Raw genomic sequence first — 9302 nt, 5'->3', positions numbered from 1 at the left:
TTCAGTTAAGCACATTCATTACCTTTTAACTGATTCTAAATTGCAGTGTGACCTTCCGTATCAATAACCATATCTAGTTAACTGAAACCAGCACAATTTTGGCATATGTGCTGTGAAAAACTTTCCCCTTCATTGGCATATATGTATGTGTGTCTGTTTGGGCATGTATGTGCAGCTACACCTGCTTTTATAAACCTGGTAGACACAGTAAAAGAGAAAAGCAAACGCATTGCTAGAAAAACAGCTAAATAATAAAAACAGACAAATTCCACCCAAACATTTGTCATGTTATACATGGTTAAATAAGGACCATGTTAAAAAATGAAAATTTCTGTTGAATAAAATTATTTGTAATGCCAGAGGTTCCATATATCAGAAAAAGCATAGAAAGTCACTGTGAAATTAAGCATTGTGTTTAAAATTTTAAGCTATGTAGAAAAATTCCACTAAGAGAAAATATGTTTGACTATCTTAGGCTAGGCCACAGTGAGCATAATGTCATAAAAAATTAACTACCACATCAACCACTGTGAGCACTGAAGTATACAAATTATCATTCCCCTAGAAGACTTACTGAAAGCTCTTTCACAGTCATCTGTAGAATGTACACATTTCATCCTACCTTCAAAAAACATAGCCAGAAAGCTCATGTTCCTAAGCCCACAAAGAAAAATGCCATCTTTCAGAACCTTAAGTAGACCTTTCAATTCACCTTACCACTTTACATTCTTCCCTATATCCATTTTTATAGTTCTGTAAAACAAAATAAAAATACAGACAGCAAAGGAATTAACTCATTTTCTCCTTTCAGTTGTTTAGTCAACACTTTACCCCAATTAAACTCATTTTCAGAAAAGGTGTTGGAAGCAGTGGGAAGTGTAAATGCTTCCAAAATGAGATAAGCAGCATATCCAGTCAGTCCAAGGCCCGACAGGAATACAGTGGCACTGTGATGAACTGGCCATCGTGGGTAGCAAGTACAATATGGTCATTGGCATCACATGAAGAAGTTTAAATCCAGCCTCCCTGCTCTTTAAATCTTGATTTAGGAGGGAGTATAGAAAATAAGAAGTAGTAAGCCCAGGGCATTTAGTTAGAAATGAAGAGAACATCAAAAGGAACTGTAATCATCAGCCAGTGCAGTGGGAACATAATGAAGAGTGAGATCCTGGAGGTCAAGTAAAGGTGGACTTCAAGAAGTTGGAACCTATGCTGCAGATAGGTCAAATAACACAGAAACTGAGAATTTATCCTTGAATGTTGCCATATCTAAGTTATCGTTGATCTTGGCAAAAACCTTTTGGGGAGGTGCTGGAGGCAAGTGGGAATTTAGGAGAGAATGTGAAGAGGAATGTATACAATGAGTATAGAGAACTCTTTCAAGGTGTTTTTATGTAAAGAGCAGATACTTTGTACAGTAGTTGCAGGAGGGTCTGGGTCAAGGGACAAGTTTTCTTAAAGATAAGAAATATGTTATTTAAGTAATGGTGAGAATAAACAAGTTGTGAGGAAAAAACTGATGATGTAGAGAGATTAAGAGGGCAAAATTCTAGGAATATTCTTGAGTAGACAAGAAGTGTGATGATCAAGCACACAGATAGAGAGGTTCTCAATATTTTGGAGCAAGGAAAATTCATCAGTTGAAAATGAGGGCAGATAGATAGATGGGTAGAGATGCAAATTGAGCTTGCTTGTAGTAGAGTGTGGAAGTGCTCTGATTTCTACTACTTTTCCCAGTGAAATAGAAAACAAGATCATAAACTAAATGTGAGGAGGAAGGAAGGCATACTGGAAGGCAAAGTATGAAATTGTTTTCTTGGAGAGTGAGAGGGTGAAATGGCATGGGAAAGTGTAAGAGCATTGCCGGGGAAACTTAAGGTTACACCTGTACTTAATTGTCAATAATTTCAAAAGTAGTCAAGCACTACAGCTGTATGTTTCTGCAGCCAGACCTTCCGCAGCTTCTAGGGTGTAGAGTGAAAGGTAATAAAGCTGGATTCAATTGGGGATGAGATTTTTCCTGTTGAGTATGGTAGATGTTATAAGGAGATAGAGACTGTACGTGAGGTAATGATTGTGACACCGACAGGACCATGAAATCTAAGTCAGGTAAGGAGGGAAAGAAAGGCACAAGGGGTTGAGAGAGAGTGAAACATATAAAGAACAATAACCAGGAGGTCCTAGTGTGGTCAAGAACTGTGAGAGGATTCTGACAACAGCCTCCTATCTTTCCAGCTCAAAGACTAGGAAAGTTGAGAATAAGATTGTGAGGTGAGAAGTGAGTTAGACTATCAATGACTAGATTATGATCATGGAGTAATTGACTAAAATAGTGTCCAGGAAAAGGTCATTGTAGAAGATGAGGTCAAGAAAATAAAAGGCAATAGAGGGAATATTTAGGTGACCCTAGAATACACCGAGAGTTATGACAGGAATAAATGTCTGCAAGTGACAATGAGCCCAATGTAGGCAGAGTGCTTAAAACAGTGGACTCTGGAAGCAGGCTGGGCTCTTGAAGGTCAAATTCAGTTTCTAAGACATGAGGCAAGGAAACACGTCATAAAGGAAAACAAACTGGATTGGGATTCAAGCTGGGATTTCAGTCCCAGTTCTACAACCATAGCAATATTTCTGAGTCTGCAAAGTGTGTTGTATTATATAAAGGCACTGGATTAAATGATTCCTAAACCCCATTCAATGTTGAATATTCTATAACTGTAGCAACCATTTTTGTGAAATAGAGAAGGAAGAGTTGGGGAACAAGGGTGAGGGAGAATAAATCCATTTGGGAAAGAGAGTTAAAATCTCCTCTACATATAAGATAGAAAGGAAGCACTGGAACTTGGAGCTCACAATGAATAATAATTGTAATAATAATAATAAATTCCAATAAAAAAATTCTTGGAGCCTAAAAAAAATTAAAAAGATAAATACAGTTTCCAAAACTGGTAGAACTGAATACACTACAGAACCTCCCTCTTTCCATATATAAAATTTCAGTAATAATAACAGTAATAATATCTACTTTAAAGTGTTTTGTGAGAATTAAATGAGTGAATAATGTGTCTGTTAGTGGCTCCATAAAAATATTATATGTCTTTCTCTCCTCTGCCTTACATGATCATCTCCCTCTTCTACCATTAGCTGACACGTTTTTATTTTTCCTATTAAAACAAAATAAACTCAATCTAAAAAGACTACATTCTGTAAGATTCCAACTATAAATATGACCTTCTAGAAAAGGCAAAACTGTGGAGACAGTAAAAATATCAGTGGTTGCCAAGGGTTAGTGGGGAGAGAGGGATGAATAGGCAGAGCACAGAAGCTTGTTAGGGCAGTGGAAGTACTCTGTATGATACTATAATGGTGGAGGCATGTCATTATACATTTGTCCAAACCGGTAGAATGTACAGCACCAAGAGTGAATCCTAATGTAAGCTGTGGACTTGGGTGATAATGATATATCAATGTAAGTTCATCGATTGTAACAAATGTACCACTCTTGTTGGGGATGTTGGTAATGCAGGAGGCTGTGCATATGTGCAGGCAGAGGAGGATATAGGAAATCTCATTACCTTCCCCTCAATTTTGCTTTGAAACTAAAACTGCTCTAAAAATGAAGTTTATTAAAAAACAAAAACATAAAAACAACTGAACAACAGTCTTGACTGCCTCTTCCCCTTTGGCTGATACACAACTTGCCTAACATTTTTATTTCTAACCCACTTTTATTTCTTTTCTTTCTTTTTACTGAGATAATTTTTTGTTTCTTTTTGCAGCAAAATTCCTTGCACAGTTGTCTACACTTATTGCTTCCAAATAATCCCCTCAATTTCTTTTTTAAACCAACTCCAAATAGAGGGATTTTTTTTTCCTCCTTGAAAATGTTTTTTTCTAAAAGCCATCAATAATATTTATGTTTCTAAATCTAATGGCCAAGTTTCTATTATTGTTGACCTAGCAGCAGCATATAATACAGTTGTTCATTCTCTTCTTAAAATATTTTATTCTATGGTTTCCTGGACACCACATTCTCATTGTCTTCCCCTTTTCATTTTGGTTGCATATCTTCAGGCTCTTTGCTGATTCCTCCATCTCTCCCTAACGTTTTGTTTGTTTGTTTGTTCACAAATTCTTTATATTTCCAGCTGTTGAGACAATACTTTTGAGAGTTGAGGTTACCTCTAGCGGCAAAACCAGAGCCAGCTCTTAAGCAGCCAGAATGCTATGGTAATGGAATATGTGACCATTTCTCTTTTAGAACCTTCTTTGTTCTCTGCTTCCAGAAGTTGTAGACATCTATTTAGTTTGATTATCTGTCGTCCTAATGAAGCTGTATCTACAACAGTCATGTCATCTGAAGTTCCTTCAACCATTGTACCTATATTTGAAATACTATACATGGAGTCAGTTCTGACCAGCTGTCCATTTTGGCAAACAGCATTTTAACTCATAGAGCACTCTCTTTTTAGCCTGACAATTGCATGGATTTCTTCATTTTGAGGGGTTGGAGGAGGTCTTTCTAAATCCATAAAATCTAGTGGTCTTTCACTTAGCATAAGCACAGGAGGTGGTGTTTTTAGTGCCAGTGGTTTAAAGGGGGTTGACTGCATAAGTTCAAGATCTGCTGGTCTTGAAAGTGGAATGTCTTCATTATTTCCTGATACAACAATTCTCCCTGGAACCTGCATAATCACACAAGCATTTGAAGCTCCTTCTCAGAATCCTTGTTCAAGGTCAGCATTTGGTGGTGCTACCTTTAATTTTTCCAGGACCTTCAATTCGCTGACCAATACCTTTGGTGTATTCCATTTCATACTGAATTCAACTAATTTCTACCACCTCAGCAGCAGTGGGAGAAGGAAATGCTGCCCCACTCATTAAATGTGTACCACCTACTGCTTGCTTTTTGGCATTATCTGCTTCTGTGCTTCATATTAAATCCTTTAACTTGCTTATGTATGTGCTGGATTTTCAGCCACTTTTGTGCCCCTGGGCCTGCTGGAGGGTCTCTGATGAGGGCCACTGACTGCTGGCTCCCAGAGGCAATTGGCCAAGCACAGGGAAGTCCTCCTTAATTTTTGAATATTAAAATACCCTGGGGTTCAGTCCATGTTTCTCTTCTCTATCTATATTCACATCCTTGGTAATCTCTTCTAGTCACATGTTTTAAATTTTCTCAGCAGGCTAATGACTCCTATATTCATATCTCTTGTCCAGTTCCTATTCTTGAGCTTCAGTTGTTATAACTAATTCTCTTCTCAAAACTTGCAGCACTTGTAGTTTCCCATATCTCATTTAATGACAAGTCCATTCTTTAAGTGGCTCAAGCCAGAAATCTTGAGATCATCTTTAATTTCATTTTTTTCTCACACTTTGCATTCAAACCATATGAGTCCTTGGATTCATCTAATATACCCAAAATTGATTCCTCCCATCTATGAAGAAATAGCCTATATCAGAAAACAAGCATCATTGTGGGAACAACTAAAAATTGAACAAATACAACACACACACATACATACACATACACACACACACACACACACACACACACACACACACACAGCTTTTGTAAGCAGCAAAGAACAACTGAGTCAGCTAGACTCCAGGAGAAACAAAGATCTCAAAGAAAAAGGAAAAATTACATTGCATTTTCCCCTTAAGAATTTGCCAATTTTAATGGAAGAAACTAAGGGAACAAACAAAAAATAGCAGTTCAGAGTTGCTGACAATTGCATGGCCAGGGAGGAGAAACAAAAACCTGTTTGGGGCTCACCAATTAGGGGATATTTTGGAAATATCAGGTTGTTATTTGAAAGTTCTGGAGGAACTCTAGGAGTAAAGGAAAATTGGAAATAGACAAGTTCTTCAGGATGACTGAAATTCAGTCTCAGATTATATCAAACCTTGTTGGATCAAGGTTATTTGCTTTTCTCTAACTACCTGACAGGAATTCTTTAAAAATTACATCTTCTTTTTGAGGAAGGTAGTATCATCCTGAAGCTCTGAATTTCAAATACAATCTCCAGAATTTAGTTAAAATGTAACAAGTATGCAAAAAAATCCACAAAAAAGCAAAAGAAACAAACTAAAAAACAGAAGCAAATGGTCAAATCCAAGAGAAAAAAATTGGAGTTACCATACACAGACTTTAAAGTTACTGTGATTAGTATGTTGGCTAAAATATATGACAAGATGGAGAATATCACCAGAAAATAATGCATATTTTGGAATTGAAAATTACAATATTTACAATAAATGACTTCACAGATAGATTTAACCACACATTGAAGAAGTATAAAACTAGTGAACTGACCTTTAGGTGAGTAAAAATGTCCAATGTAAAACACACAGAGAAAAAAAGAATTATAAGAAACACCCAATGTATGAGACATGGGTAAAATTTGTAATATAGCTGTAATGTGATCTTTGAATGGGATGAGTGAGAGAAGGGGCAGAAGCAATACGAGAAAAGCAACTGGGAATTTTCACAACTGGCAGAAAAAAATTAAACTACAAATTAAGGAAGCTCTACAAAGGCAAGAAGGAGATATAAAAGGACCTCTGCACCTAGTTACATCATTAAAAAAACAAACAAACAGAAAACTGCTGAAAACCAGCAACAAACAAAAAGTCTAAAAGTAGCCAGAGAAAAATAAAGGCATAACTCTGTTAAATAGGAAGAGTAAAACTGAAGGCTAACTTTTCAATCAGAACAACAGAAACCAAAAGAAAACAGAATGAATTTTTTTAAAGACCTGAAAGAACATACGGGCCGACCTAGATTCTAAGTTTCTTGAAAATATCCTTCAAAATGATAGCTATGTAAAGATGTTTACAGGTAAACAAATTGAAAGATGTTTTGCCTACAAACTTAAAAGAAATATCAAAGGGAATTCCTAGAACAAAAGCTAAATTATCCCCAGAAAATATGGCAATGCAGGAAGGGAGACTACAATAGAGGAGATGTATGGGTAAATAAGAAGTAACATTGATGAAAACAATCTCAATGTTTTGAGAGGTTTAAAATATATACAAAATTAAAATACAGGAATACAGTAAGATAACACATGGGAAGGAATGTATGGAATTAAAGAGTTCTAAGTTCTTAATCTAAGTCTGGGCAGTGGTAAAAGTATAGGCCTAGAGAAGACCTACGGTAAATAAATATATTTGATTTTTTAAATTCATTGTTTCTCAAAATGTGATCACATTTCTTCCATAATTTATCATAATTGGAAATACTGTTGAGGGGAACATACTTTAGGAAATATTGATGCTACACTTACCAGGACTGTTGTAAATCTATAGCCACCAATGGCATTCATGGGAGGAAAAAAATAAATCTCTGAAAAATTCTGAAAGGTGATATTAGGGAAAATCTCTCAGACCAATTCTGCAGGCCTGATTTTGTGTAGGGAGGTTGAATCTCTATTCTGTATTCCTTCAGCATAGGTATATTTTTGTGTGATATAAATATTGACCTAATCATATATTGATATCTATGCTTTTTAAAATTATTTTGCCCATAGGTGCAAAACTAATATTAAGTTTGTATTAGATTGCTAGATCACGTATATCTAGTTTGTTTCTTTTGAATTCCACAAAGAAATTTAAATAAAGCTTTCAAAATATAAGATATTTTGAAAAATTTTAGGTCCATTCTTACATACATTACAGGCCAACTTTTTATCTATATATTTTCTCCTCTTCACCTAATTCAATATTTTATTATATGGTTCTTTTAGACTATAATTATACTAATTACAGAGATTCTTCTTGAAAATCAGATTGTGCTACTTCCACACTGTCTCAAATTAATAGCAGTAATGTAGGGATAAAAATTTACTCAGCAAAGTATATTAGCAATTCAGAATAAGTTTCATAAATAAGGACATAGCATAATTCTATTATTTTAATTACCATGTGCTTAAAGAGGAAAAGGGAAAGTTCTTAAATTTTTATTAACCCTTGAGAAATTAGACAATTTAATTCAATAAGCTCCTTAATACTATTTATACAAAAGCAAAACTAAACAAGTGGGACTACAGCAAATTATCTTCTGCACAGCAAAGGAAACTATCAACAAAATAAAAAGGCAACCTACTAAGTGGGAGAAACTATTTTCAAATCATATATCTGATAAGGAGTTAATATCCAAAATCTATAAAGAACTTGTTCAACTCAGTAGCAAAAAAAAATCTGATTAAAAATGGGCAGAGGACCTGAATAGACATTTTTCCATAGAAGACATACAGAAGGCAAACAAGTACATGAAAAGAATGTTTAACATCATTAATCATCAGAGAAACGTGAATCAAAACCACAATGAGATGTTGGGCTTCCCTGGTGGCGCAGTGGTTGAGAGTCCGCCTGCCTATGCAGGGGACACGGGTTCGTGCCCCGGTCTGGGAGGATCCCACATGCCTCAGAGCGGCTGTGCCCGTGGGCCATGGCCGCTGAGCCTGTGCATCCGGAACCTGTTACTCCACAGCGGGAGAGGCCACAACAGTGAGAGGCCCACGTACCGCAAAAAACCGAAACAAAACAAAACAAAAAACCCCACAATGAGATGTCAACTCACACTTGTTAGAATGGCTATTATCAAAAAGACAAGAAATAACAGGTATTGGCCAGGATGTGGAGAAAGGGAACCCCTTGTGCACTGTTGGTGGAAATATAACTTGGAGCAGCCACTAGGGAAAACAGTGTGAAGAGTCCTCAAAAAAAATTAAAAATAGAGCTACCATATGATCCAACAATTCTACTTCTGGATATTTATTCAAAGAAAATGAAAACCCTAGCTCAAAAAGATATTTTTACTCTCATATTCATTGCACCATTATTTACAATAACCAAGATATGGAAACAACCTGTGTCCATCCATGGATGGATGGATGAATAAAGAAGATGTGGTATATACATACAATGGAGTATTATTCAGTCATAAAAAAATAAAATCTTGTCATTTGGGACAACATGAATGGACCTCAAGGGCATCATACTAAGTGAAACAAGTCAGAGAAAGATAAATGACAAATACCATACAATCTCTTTTATATGTGGAATATGATAAACAAAACAAACAAACAAAAAACAAGCACATAAATACAGAGAATAGATTGTTGGTTGCCAGAGGTGGAGGGTGAGAGGGTAGGAGAAATAAATGAAGAGTCAAAAGGTAAAATATAAAAAAGTAAAACATAAACAATGACTTGGTCTTTATGGCTAGGTTTGCAAGAGCTAATCCAGTTTTAAGTGAAGTAATGAGTGATCTAGAATAAAGGCCAATCTCATTT

General features: G+C 35.8%; 1 pseudogene; it reads right to left on the bottom strand.

Moving 5' to 3' along the window:
• Positions 1 to 4184: 4184 nt before the first annotated feature.
• Positions 4185 to 4881, bottom strand: LOC132421644 (mitochondrial fission factor pseudogene; annotated as a pseudogene).
• Positions 4882 to 9302: the final 4421 nt, after the last annotated feature.

Source organism: Delphinus delphis, chromosome 1 (genome assembly GCF_949987515.2).
Source record: "Delphinus delphis chromosome 1, mDelDel1.2, whole genome shotgun sequence".
Taxonomy (NCBI): domain Eukaryota; kingdom Metazoa; phylum Chordata; class Mammalia; order Artiodactyla; family Delphinidae; genus Delphinus; species Delphinus delphis.
The sequence above is the reverse complement of the archived record's forward strand: the minus strand, read 5'-3'. Positions and strand labels throughout refer to the sequence as shown.